The sequence below is a fragment of the Canis aureus genome, chromosome 33, assembly GCF_053574225.1.
Source record: "Canis aureus isolate CA01 chromosome 33, VMU_Caureus_v.1.0, whole genome shotgun sequence".
Lineage (NCBI taxonomy): Eukaryota > Metazoa > Chordata > Mammalia > Carnivora > Canidae > Canis > Canis aureus.
This window is the reverse complement of record NC_135643.1, coordinates 29,916,336-29,929,159: the sequence shown is the minus strand read 5'-3', so window position 1 is coordinate 29,929,159 and position 12,824 is coordinate 29,916,336. Positions and strand designations below refer to the sequence as shown.

Below are 12,824 nucleotides of genomic sequence, written 5' to 3'. Positions count from 1 at the left end.
AGCTACGTATTCTGTTAATTATAGTAAATGAAATCTCAAAAAGTGAGACCTTAAATATTCTTTGTGATGTCAACATGCTTCTGGAAAAATTATATCCTTTTCACAAACAAGCACTTTGGCCTTTAATGATGATTATTTAAGGATTTTGGAATAACATGCCAAACGTATCATGTTGGGAGAATTGAATAAAATTTATTTAAAAAAATTTCCCTCTCAAGATTATAAACTCTAACTGCATATATTTGGTAGATATATTCTATCAATGAGATGCTAAACTTTGATGATCTTAAAGTTCTCATTCTGTTGAATACTTGGTTTAATGGAGAGGTTTCATAATAAAGTTTTTTAAAAATGGAAGTAAAATTCACAAAATACACAACCACTTTGAAGTGTACAGTTTAGTGTCATTTAAGGTATCCATTATGTTTTGCAACCACCACCTCTCTTTAGTTTCAGAAATTTTTCATCACCCTGGGGCAAAGCCTCTATGCCCATGAAGTAGTCACTTCTCTCTTTTTCTCATCCTATCTTCTACTAATATGCTTTTGGTTTCTATAGATTTGCCTATTCTGGATATTATATTATATTGAGTCATATAATATGTGGTCTTTTGCGTCTGGCTTCTTTTACTAGCATGATGTTTTTATGGTTCATCTGCATTGTAGCATGTATCAAACACTTCATTCCTTTTGTGACTGAATAATATTCCATTGTAGGAATATACCATATTTTATTTGTTCATTCATTCATTCATTCATTCATTCATTCATTGGTATTTGGGTTGTTTCCAGTTATTTGCTATTATAAATAACGCTGCTATAAACATACATGTACAAGTTTTTGTGTAGGCACATGTTTTCAATTCTCTTGGGTAGTGTCTAGGACTAGATTTGCTGGCTCATATAGTAATTCTATGTTGAACTCGCTTTTTTTCTTTTTAATGTTTAACAGTTTGAAGAACTACCAGACTCTTCCTAAGTGGCTTGACTATTTTGTATTCCCATCAGCAGTATATGAAGGCTTTAATTTTTCTCCACATCCTTGATGTCACTTGTTATCTGTATTTTTTATTATAGTCATCTTAGTGAATGTGAAATAGTATCTTTGCAGTTTTGATGTTTCCCTAATGGCTAATGATGTTGTGCATTTTTCATGTATTTATTGGCCATTTGTGTATCTTCTTTGGAAAAATGTCTATTTAGATTCTTCGCTCATTTCTAAATTGGGTTACTTATTTTTTTATTATGGAGATGTGAGAGTTCTTTGGATTCTCCAAATGCAAACCCCCCAAATCAGATACACAAGTTGCAAATATTTTCTCTCATTTTGTGGATTGTATTGCATTCTTGATCTTTGAAACATAAAAGTTTTAAATCTTGATGAAGCCAAATTTATATATTTTTCATTTGTTGCTTGTGCTATTGATGTTGTATCTAAGAAATCATTGCCCAAACCAAGGTCATGAAGATTTATCCTGATGTTTCTTCTAAAGACTTTATAGATTAAGGACTCTAATTATTTTGGGTTAATCTTTTTAATATGGTATGAAGTAGGGTCCAATATCATTCTTTTGCATGTGAATATCCAGTTCTTCATGTCATATATTATTTTTTTCTAATATTCTGAACTTTTTCTCTACAAATGTTTTTCTGCTGTATTTCTCCTTTCCTGTCAATGGTACCATCACTTATCCACAAACTGGAAACCTGGAGTTACTCATCCTCTTTATTTGAATATTTTAGCCCCAGGTTTACTATCTCTGTCACTGCTCCCTTCAAATTTTTTAATGATTTCAATGTCCATGCAGATGATTATTCCAATATTCCTGTCTCAGTTTTTTATTTAACCTTATGATCTTGTTGTACAGCTTACCTCAGCCACTTGTATCCAAGGTTATATTCTAGATCAGTAGTCCTCAATTAGAATTAGAATTAGCTCTCAATTAGACAAGCTAGGGGGATTTTAAGTGATACCAATGACAGGCCTCCTCCAACCTAATTATATCAAAATCTCCTGGGATATGACCTGAGCATCATTATTTCTAATATGCCACCAGGACTGTGAAACACTGCCCCAGACATTGCCACTACTAGTAACTTTAATACTTATCTTATATCAAGTATTCCACTCTCCAGCCACCACCTCCTAATTTTCCATCTTGCTGCTTTAAATGGACTCATTCCAACAACTCTTCTACTGCGATCTAGAACTCATTCATTTAGCATCTTTTCATTGTTCTTCACAGCCTTAGTGTCCATACTTCTCTTTGTGGTACTCTGTTGGAGTAACGGCTTCCAGTGAATCATGTTGCCAGTATCCAAACCTTTGTGAAATCCTCTCCCCTTGAAATAGGGTTAGACAGAAGACTTGCTTTAACCACTAAATGTGGTGATGGTGTTAATGACACTGCTCTTTGAGAAAAACCCCAGCTACCTTGCTGGAGAGACCATGTGAAAAGACCATACAAGAGACTAAGTGGAGAGGGAGAGGCCCTGAGGAAACAATGCAGTAGAGCAGAGGAACTCAAGTGACAGTGAGAATCGAGGCTTCGGACAATCCAACTTATTCCAATGTGTAGCCAGAGTTGAGGATCACTGATTTACCTGCTGATGACTCCCAAATATGTATCTCTATTGTCCAAAAGAATTTTCTGTAAAGTTCTAGAAGGTTCTCTTTGATCTACCTTCCACCGTGTTATCCAACATCATCCCCAGTTCTCTCCCCTTGTTTATTCTACTCTGCTACATTGACCTCCTTGCTTTTCCTCAAACACACAATGTATATACACGCTCCAGGGCCTTAGCCTATTCCTCCTTTATGCGGTACATTCCCTCCAGATGTTCACATTATCCACGTCTTACTCCATCATCATCTGGTTTTGCTCAATGCAATGAAATAAGTGCTGTAATTGAGTTAATTTTGCTAGTCTTGTTGAAATGTCAACTAACATAGATTTATTAGAATATGTGAATATAAGCAAATAACAAGTGTTACAGTGCCCATTGTGGTGAGGATATGAAGCAAGGGAAATTGCTATGTATTGATAGTGGGTGTATAAATTGGCACAACAGCTTTGGAGAGTAATATGACATTATCTACCAAAATTGATGATATATACATTCTATGAAGTAGAAATATAGCTCTGGTGGTTTTAAAATACATCCACAAATTCTTTGATAGTTCTCCCTTTAATAGGTGGGGCTTAGTTCTCAGCCATTTGAGGAAGGGCTAGGCTTAGTGACTCAGTTCTAGTGAATAGATATGATGGAAATGACAGTATGTGACTTCCAAGACTGGTTATAAAAGGCATTGAAGTTTCTCCCTTACCCTCTTTCTTGGTTCACTTGTTCTGTGGAGAAGCTAGATGCCATGTCATAGGACATTCAAACAACCCTTTGGAAAGAACCAAGTGACAAGGAACTGCAGTCTCCTGAAAAGAGTAAGGAAAAAATTAGAGCTTCGTGCCATGTTAATGGACCACGTGAGTGAGCCATCTTTGAAGATTCTCCAGCCCTAGTCAAGCCTTCAGATGACTATAGCTGCAGCTGACATCCTGGCTTCAACTTCACGAGAGACTCTGAGCAAGAACCACCCAGCTAAGCCATTTCCAAATTCCTGTTATATAGACTGTGAAATAATATAAGTGTGTTGTTTTAGGCTGCTAAGTTTGGTGAAAATTTGTTGCACAAGAGATAAGTAATATAATAGCCTAGATTAATTCTTGCACCTGTGTAAAAATAGATGTACAAAAGAATGATTATAGCAGCAATACTTGAAATGGAGGGGAAAAAGGAAAATATCAGAGACACCCAAATATCAATCAACAGAAGAATGGATAAATAAAAAAAAATTTTGCAACAACACATCAATTTTAATTCTAGCCACCTGAAGCTATACAAGGGTACACTTTATCAACTTCATGGGACTGTTGTACACATTCAATAAAGTGACAACTGTGCAATACCACTTAGTATCTCACAATCAGGAACATACTTTTGAATTGTTTAAACACAATCCACAGAATTAAAAACAAAATCAGAAGTCATTCACCGTTATACTAATTGTCATTTAAAAGGTTTACACTTACTACTTGATGTAACAGTCAATACCTAGTATGGGATATCAAAAGTGACTCATCCTGTAGAGAAGTGACTCATCTATAGAGAAGGTTTCTCAAGCAAGTGTGTGACTAGCCAGAGGAGGGCGCCACCAGGACCAGGACCAGGACCAGAGTGGCAAGGAAAGTTCTACCACAGTTTCTGTAGTTTTCACTGTTTTTTAAATTTGTCAGTTAGAGGTAAACGGTGAGAATGCTTATTATACATTGTATGGTATAATCACATAATGGTATATGTACAATTATAAAAATGTTTGAAGAGAGTGACATCTTGAATAGATATTTCAAATACAATGTTGAAAAAACCTACACTTATACACATACTATATTTATATAAAGAAACGTATAAAGCTAAATACTAGATTGCTTATGAATATATATGTATATGATAAAATTAAAGTAATGCAAGGGAAATTTAGCATTATATTCAAGATGTGGTATATTAGTTATCTATTGTTTAATAATTAACTATCCCCCAAAGTGGCTTAAAACAGTAATTATTCTCACAGTTTTTGTGAGGTAGCAACTTGGGAGCAGTTTACCTGGGTACTTCCGGTTCTAGATATTTCATAAAGTTTCATTTAAGACATTGGCTGGCCCTTCCATTGTCGGAAGGCTTAAAAGGGGCAGGAGGATCCAAAAATCCAAAGTTTGGCAAGTTGGTGCTAGTTATTGACAAGAAGTTTCAATTCCTGCCCATATGGGTTTCTTCTTAGGCTGTTTGAATGTCTTCATGATGTGAAGACTTTCCTCAGAGAGAGAAAAACACACTCATCCTCTCCTGAGGCCTCCAAATCCTCATTGTAGAACAGCATCAGCTTGAAGTCAAGAATTTTATTCCCTAAATGAGATCCAGGTGTGAATGAGGCTCTTTGGGTGTGGTTCCTTGATGAGAACTTCAAGTTTCTCTCTTTAAGTACAGTTACTTTCCATATAAATGCCTATGAACTAAAGAAACAAGTTATCTGCCCCATTACTTGCTCAACATATGATAGTGGGACAGGTATAGAATAACTGCTTTAGTCATTCTTATTTAATTAAAAGTGGGAAGAAAATATCACTAGGAATGACTGGTTTGCAGAGCTTCTGAAATTCACCTGAGCACATGTCAGAAGTTCTTTGATTAGGGCTGAGGGTTATTCCTTCCTGGGAATGATTCTCCATAACTTTTGGCTCTGCCTTCTGACCCTTTGGTTCTGTGCTTCGAGTTATTTTTTTCTTTACCATGAAATATATCTTGTATTTTTAGCTTCACAGTTTTCTTAGCTTGCTTCCTGCCTGTAGAGATTTTAGAGTCCAAAGGCTCCTTTTGTACTCTCCTTTCGTTCAAAGCTGATGTTTTCTCCAGTATAATTTTCTTGAAAAGTTTGTTGGTCTCTTATAAATATTATCAGGGTTCATTCCCCTGAGATAAGTCATATTCTACTCTAGGTTTATATTGAGACCACTGAGGGAAAGCATCCTTAAACTTTGTATATGCCCTATTGCTTGATTAAACAGCTCTCTGAGGTATCCCTTTAGATATTTCTGAGTTCTTAACAAAAGATAGTATACTTAAGCTTTTCTGTTTTTCTGTAAGTTACTGGATTTGATCTTGTCCAAAAGCCATTTCTTAAAAGTAGTATCAATTGTCACCTGGAAAAGATGGAAAATTTCTCAGTCGCAACAATACCTGGTTTCTTTTTAAGAGTCATTCCTTTACTGAATCTATCTCCTTTTATATTTTACCACACACGATAAGAAGAAACTTGTTGGCACCTTCAGTGTTCTGAATGGAATCTTCTTGGCTTCATCATAAAGTTTTTCTACTTTCCATGTTACTGTAGGCAATAGTGTTGCAACATCTGCTACTACATGACAAGAATCTATTTCCTCATGGATGTTTTCCTCACTCTCCTTTAAGTCTCCATCTGAGGTCTCCCAGAAGGCCATGTGGCTTCTATTGACAGAACATTCTAGATGCTCAGACTTTCACTGTTGTTCCCTTTAAAATTCTTCCACAAAGGGTTTGTGCATGTTCGGTTCTACAGATCATGCCAAGCCATTTTCTAAAGTGCTTGTGCAAATTTCCATTCTAATTGACAGGGTATGAGAGTTCTGGTTGCTCCACATTTGTTACATTTGTTACTGCCTGTCTCCTTTATCTGGCCATTCTGGTAGGTGAGTAGTGGTACAATATGATGGTTTCAATGTGCATTTTCCTATTTATGGGGTTGGACACCATTTAAAATGTTTGTTGGCTATTTGCAGTTTTCCTTTTGTAAAAGTGCTTATTTAAGCATTTGCTTACTTTTCTATTGGGCTGTCTGGATATTTTTCTTTTTGAATAAATGAAAGTTCTTCATTTAATGTATTCCAATTTATCAATCATTTCATCTTTGGCTAGTGCTTTCTATGACTTATTTACAAAAAGCCTTGCCTTAATCTAAAGTTATGAAGATATTCTCCATCATCTTCTAAATATTTGATATTACTACTTTCTATATTTAGGTTTATAAACCATCTGCTTTTAATTTTTGTTCATTCCATGAAGAAAAGATTGAATTAATTTTTTTTTCTATGCAAACATACAATTGTTCCAGTTGAATTGTTTGAAAAGTCCATCTTTTCCTCACTGCTCTTCAATGTCATTTCTTTCCCATTCTGTGTGGGTTAGTGTCTGGTCTCTTAATTCTGTTTCTTTGGCTTAATTTCTACCTCTGCAGTAAAACTAAACTATGTTATTATACCTTTATAATTTATTTTGCTATCTGATAGATCTAAGTCTTTTTTATTCTTCTTCATAAAAAGTATCTTAGCCGTTTCTACATGAAAAAATTTTTTTGTTTTGGAAATATACAAAATAAAAAACTTGTGCATTGAATATATATAGAAGCTTCATTCGTATAGCAAAAACTGGAAACAATTCACATGTCCACTAACAAGTGTATGCATAAACAAGGTGTTGTATACAATGGACTATTGCTTTACAATAAACAAAATGGCATTACATACAACATTATGGATAAATCTCAAAAACAGTATGTTAAGCAAAGAAGTCAGGCATATAGGAATACATATCATATCCTTCTATTTTTATGAAGTTCCACAATAGGTAAAACTATTTTAAAATGACACAAAACACATTAACGGTTGCCTGGATTAGAGAATTCTTCAAATCATCCAATAGCTGAAAGATTGCCCTAATGCTATTTTATTCTTGTAAACTGAGATAGGACTAAAATCATGATTAGGAATATAGAGGTGCCTCGTAGTATAAGAATATACATTTTCTTGCCCTATAGTGTTTGTGGATTAGTAGATCCACACTTTCAAAGTAATAATAATAATAGCACCAATAAGATTTAAAATTTACAATACACTTAGTATTAGACACTGTAATGCTTTACACATATTATTCACTGCAAACCTATTATTATATTTGTTTTATAGATGAGAATATTGAGGCACAGAAAAGTTTTAGTGACTTATCCATAGTCACACAACTATTCAATGGCAGAGGTGAGTTATGAACCATGCAGTCTGGCCTTATAGTTTGTGCTTGTAACCATGATCTGAATCAATGCTACAAATATGTTCTGTTCACATAGCATTACAATTCTTTTTTTTGGCAAATTTGGTAAATTCTTTCTTTTTAAAAAAATATTTTATTTATTCATTCATGAGAGACACACAGAGAGAGGCAGACATAGGCAGAGGGAGAAGCAGGCTCCCTGTGGGAGCCCAATACAGGACTCCATTCTGGGACTCCAGGATCACAACCTGAGCCAAAGGCAGATGCTCAACCACTGAGCCACCCAGGTGTCCCTGATTTGGTAAATTTGATGAAGAGTTGCTTTTGTTAGAATCAGCCATTAAATTAGCAAATTTTGGGAAAATCTATTATTATCTTATTATTTAAGACTAATAAGATAATAATTTAAAATTTAATTTAATTAATAGTTAAAATTATTATTTAAGGTATGAGAAAAAAAGTTCATCTCCTTCCTCCAAATGAAACAAAACAAATACAGAACAATAAACAAACATAAAACTGATTCTTCAGAGAGGAATGGGATTTTGAAGGGCTTGTGTTATCTAGATGATTGGAGTCATACGGTTATAAATCCCTTGCTTAACCAGGCTTGTGTAAATGGGATCAGTACCTTGATCTGTCTGAAAAGGAATTTTTCAGCCTGTCACTAGAGCCAAATCCTACTTTTCTGCTCTTCTGTTCCTAAAGATATTCATAATTTGTTTGTGATTTATTGAAATTTGCCTGGCTGTGGGAGAACTGCATCTTCTAAATTCACTTCACTGCCTACTCCATTCTATTTGGGAAACTTTGTCTTCTTAAAAGATGTTTCTCTGGGACCACATTCTCATCTGAAGTTTATGAAATAGCATGCTCAATACGACACATAATTTATTCCAACATCTTCTTTATTAAAGTACACAGCGGGTGGTTGTGGGTGTGCAAAGATGGCCACAAACCTTCTCACACATTTACTTCTGTTGGAGAACTGTGGTGGTGAACTTTGGTTAAAATTGTGGTTTTAGGTACCTAAAAATTCGTGCTGCTAAAAGATATTTTCTAACCAAGTAAAATACTTCTGTGTCATATAATTAATATCTAAAAACAGCATAACATGATTATTCCAGCTATTTATTTAGGTCAGAGAATCTTTCTAAATACACATAAGACACTGGAGGGTACTTGGGTGGCTCAGTCAGTTGAGTGACAACTCTTGATTTGGGCTCAGGTCATGATCTCAGTGTCCTGAGATCAAGTCCTGGGTGGGGCTCTGCATTCAGCAGGGAGTGTGCTTGAGATTTTTTCCCTTTGCTACGCCCCACTGCTGGCGCCAGCACCGCCTGCACATGCTCTCTCTTTCTCTCTCAAATAAATAAGTAAATCTCAAAAAAAAAAAAATACATTACACATAAGACATTGATATTTTGAGTATGTGCTAGTTCACCTTCATTCTATATATTCTCTATTGATCAGCCTCTTAGAGTCAAATAGGAGTGGACGATGCCTTTTTCTAAAAAACAAAAACCAAAAACCAAACAGTTCTGCTTATTTAAAAAGCTCTTTTCTTCTATCTTCATTTTTTTTCTCTTTATCTTGTTTTTCTTCTGTTCACCTTCTTTCTCACTTCAACTTCCTTCTATGTTTCTCTATGAGAAGTCTGTTTATTTCTTTTTTTCGGGGGCCTGGAGATAGGTAACCGTAGTGCTAGCAGTAATGTTGAGTCCTGGGTCATGACTGGGGCTAGGCTAGGGAGAAGAGATGAGAGTAGCTTTACAGCTTGACTGGTTTATTGTTTTTGAGTTGCACCAATGGAAGGCATCAAAGAAACAGAACATATTTTATTCTGTTTAATATGCTTCAGTAGAAGGCATCCTAATTTTACATATCATGGGAGAAGGCATATATCTCCAATTCTTTCCCAATGGGTGTGTCAGTAAAATAGGAATGCACAAACATTTGAGAGACAGGGATTGTTATTGCAGGGCCTGCTTGAGTTATAGGGCATTACAGTGGTTTTAATAGTGCTTAGGATGCCGTAGCAGATGAAGACTGACTTCTTGTGACTGAGACTCTATTAGCTCTTATTGCTGTGATAACATATTACCATAAACTCAGGGGCTTCAACAACAGAAACACATTAATTACAGTTCTAATAGTCAGAAGTTCTAAAACCAAAGGGTTAGTAAGGCTGCATTCATTCTGGAGGTTCTAGGGGAGAATTCATCCCTTGACTTTTTCAGCTTCTGGGGCCTGCCCATATTTTTTTTTGCTTCCATCTTTGAAGCTAGTATTAAGCTAGTATTCATATCACTCTGACCTCTGCTTCTGTGGTCACATCTCCTCTCACTATGAGACTCTCTTTCTTGAAAAGGACCCTGGTGGTTATACTGGGGCCACCCACATGGTAGAAGAAAACCTCCCTATCACAAGATTCTTAACTTAATCACATCTGTAAATCCAAACATTCCCCATTTACAGGTTTTGGGGAATAGGATGTGGATATCTTTAGAGGTCCATTATTCTTCCAATCACATATCTATTCTACAACTAGCTGCTTGCCTTTTCTTACTACTGATACCAGTCTTAGGCAAATCTGAGTCAGCTGGACTATAACATTTTTAGTGCTATTTTTACTTTTTTGAAAGCTTTTCCACCTAGGAACCAAAACAACTGTGCTCTGATGATTCTATACAACAATATGGGTTTAGATCCCCAGAGCTTTCTTGATCCATGTCTTCCCTGGGCTTGATGCAGAGAATCTACTGGATTTTGAAATATTAGTGATAATGACTGGTACATTTCTGAGGTATTGTGCCCACCAAAGAAATAAAACAAAACTAATCCTCTGGCTAAAGATCCCAAGTCCACAAAATTCCAACTCTGTCTCTCTGCTAAGATCTGACAGTTCTGAGAGCTTAAAAGAGCTGTTAATGTACCTTCTCATGGCCAATTTGTATAGTGTCATAAGAACACTGCACCATCCAAATTAAATGTGTGACCTACTGTCAACATTAGTCAACACAAAAAATGGCCTTTCTACTGAAATTTCATAAGAGTGGTGACTTACCCCAAAGAAAGTTCTTCATTCTCTGTCTCCATACTTCCATTAGAGAAGGTAGCATGGAGGGTGTGAGGGGGAATATGAGCTGAAAAAAGGGAGATGACAGACACTAGGTGGTGATTTGTAAGACATATTATTTCCATCCTACGGACAATGGAAAGTATTGAAGGAATTAAAGTAGATGAGGAGAGGAGGGCAAGCTGGAAGGCAAGGCTTATTGGTGGTATTTTGGTTTGGGGACACTAGGTGGATGGCAGCTCCATTTACTGAGATGGGAAACAAAGGAAAAGGTAGAGTTTGGAGGTAAGATGCAGGTTATGTTGAATTGCTTAGGAGATATTCAAGTAGAATTATCTAACAGGCAGTTTGCTATATATGTCTGAGGCTTGGGGGAGAGGTTTGGGCTTGCGATATGGATTTATTTCTCATCAGTTTATGGATGATAATTGTGAGCACCATTGGAGATTGTGTACGGAGTTAGAAGATGGCATAAGATAAAGACCTAAGGAGACCTAAGGACCTAAACATTCAGAGAGCAGAGGAAAATACTTGCAAAGAAGACCAAGGAATGGTTTAGAGCGGTAACTGGTAATTCAAAAAGAGTTGACATATTAAAATTTGTACCTATTCTGTGGCTGCTATTTCTTAGAAACACGTTTAATCACAATTAAATGTGACTTGAAAATTGTTTCCTTATATGTAAAATGGGGCCAATGATTCCTTACTGGCATCACAGGGTTATGAGACGATGTATTGTCAAAAATTTTGTAAAGTGTTACACCAGTGGTTCTCAAGCTTGAGTTTGCATCAAAATCATTAGGAGGACTCCTTACAACACAGATCTGTGCTTCTGAATCATTAATAGTAGTTTCTGATTCAGTAGGTGTCAGTTGATTCTGTCTCAGTTGATGTCGCCAATCTGGGACCGCCCTTTAAAACAATGGTCTAAGGCAACTGTAAGGAATTTTGCCTTTGATTTTATAGCACAATTCACTGTTTTCCTCCGATGTTGTGTCTATTTTATCTCCTACTCTTTTTTCATTCCTGTCTTCTCCAAAAACAAATGTTGAAACGTCTTTACCCTGCTTCATACCTAGCCATATTTTTTGCGTTTGTGAGAGACAGCTTAGTGCAGTATTTCCTTGATTGCTTCCATTAATGAGCATCGACCTGACACTAGCTTAATTAAGAAGGATAAGAAAAATAGTGATAATTTTTTCGTGGGAAGGAGGAGATAAGAAGGGATTTTTTGGAATAAGAGGTACGATTTTTTCTTTTTCGAAGTCAATTAGATGTATAATGCTATTTGTTACCTACTTTCCAAAATCCTATTAGAGATCTTGTAATTTGACCCAGAAGGAGGAGAGTCAGGTAAAAGGAAAAATTGACCTCATTCTTCAGTACTTTCCTAAATCCTGAGAAATGTGTGTACCTCCACGCTGCCTTTTTCAATCCCACAAAACGGGGAATCAGGAAAACGCATTAGCACCCTAGTGCAGACTAGGAACACCGAGAGGGGAGGAGGAGACTCAGCCCCGTTCAAGAGAGAAGGAAACTGGGGGGAAGGGAGAGAAACTTCCCCCCAGTCGGAGGCTCTGCAGCGCGGCCGTGGGAGAGGAGGGAAGTGGGGACGTTTACCTCAGGCGTCAGTCAGACACTTCGCCTCGGGGCATGTGGGAAAGTGAACGAGGAGGGGGGGAAGGTCACGGTAGCTCCCGCCGCAGCTTTGGAGTGAGGATCTGGAGAGCCAGAGCTTTCTCTGCTTCACGTCTTCCCTCCCGGAGGCCATTTCTCCATATTTAACAGGGATAAAGAGGGGTCGTTGGGCCGAGACTGGATAAGGCAGAGCAGCCGCCTTCCTCACAGCCGACCCCGCTTCGGCCCCCGGCCCAGGCGGGAGACGCGGCCCTAGGGGACGCTGAAGTTACTCCGCGGAGGGGGAGGGGTCGCCGGGCTCCCCTCCAATCACGGTGGCCGCTTCCGCTATTTGCATATATTATGCTAATGTAGACCTCCCGCTCAGCTCCCCTCTCGAGCTCTCCGCCCCCTCGGAGGGTCCCCGGCGGAGCCCGCGGGCAGGGCGAAGGTGAATACATTATGCTAATGAGGCGGCTTCCGCCGGGGCTCCGGGA

General features: G+C 37.3%; 1 long non-coding RNA gene across 1 annotated transcript; it reads right to left on the bottom strand.

The window, feature by feature from the left end:
• Positions 1-214: 214 nt before the first annotated feature.
• LOC144303855 (uncharacterized) lies at positions 215-12,626 on the bottom strand. The gene is made up of 3 exons (XR_013370854.1): positions 12,331-12,626; positions 3,328-3,430; positions 215-2,276 (listed from the first exon to the last, which is right to left on the bottom strand). It is a non-coding gene; the product is annotated as an uncharacterized LOC144303855 (long non-coding RNA).
• Positions 12,627-12,824: the final 198 nt, after the last annotated feature.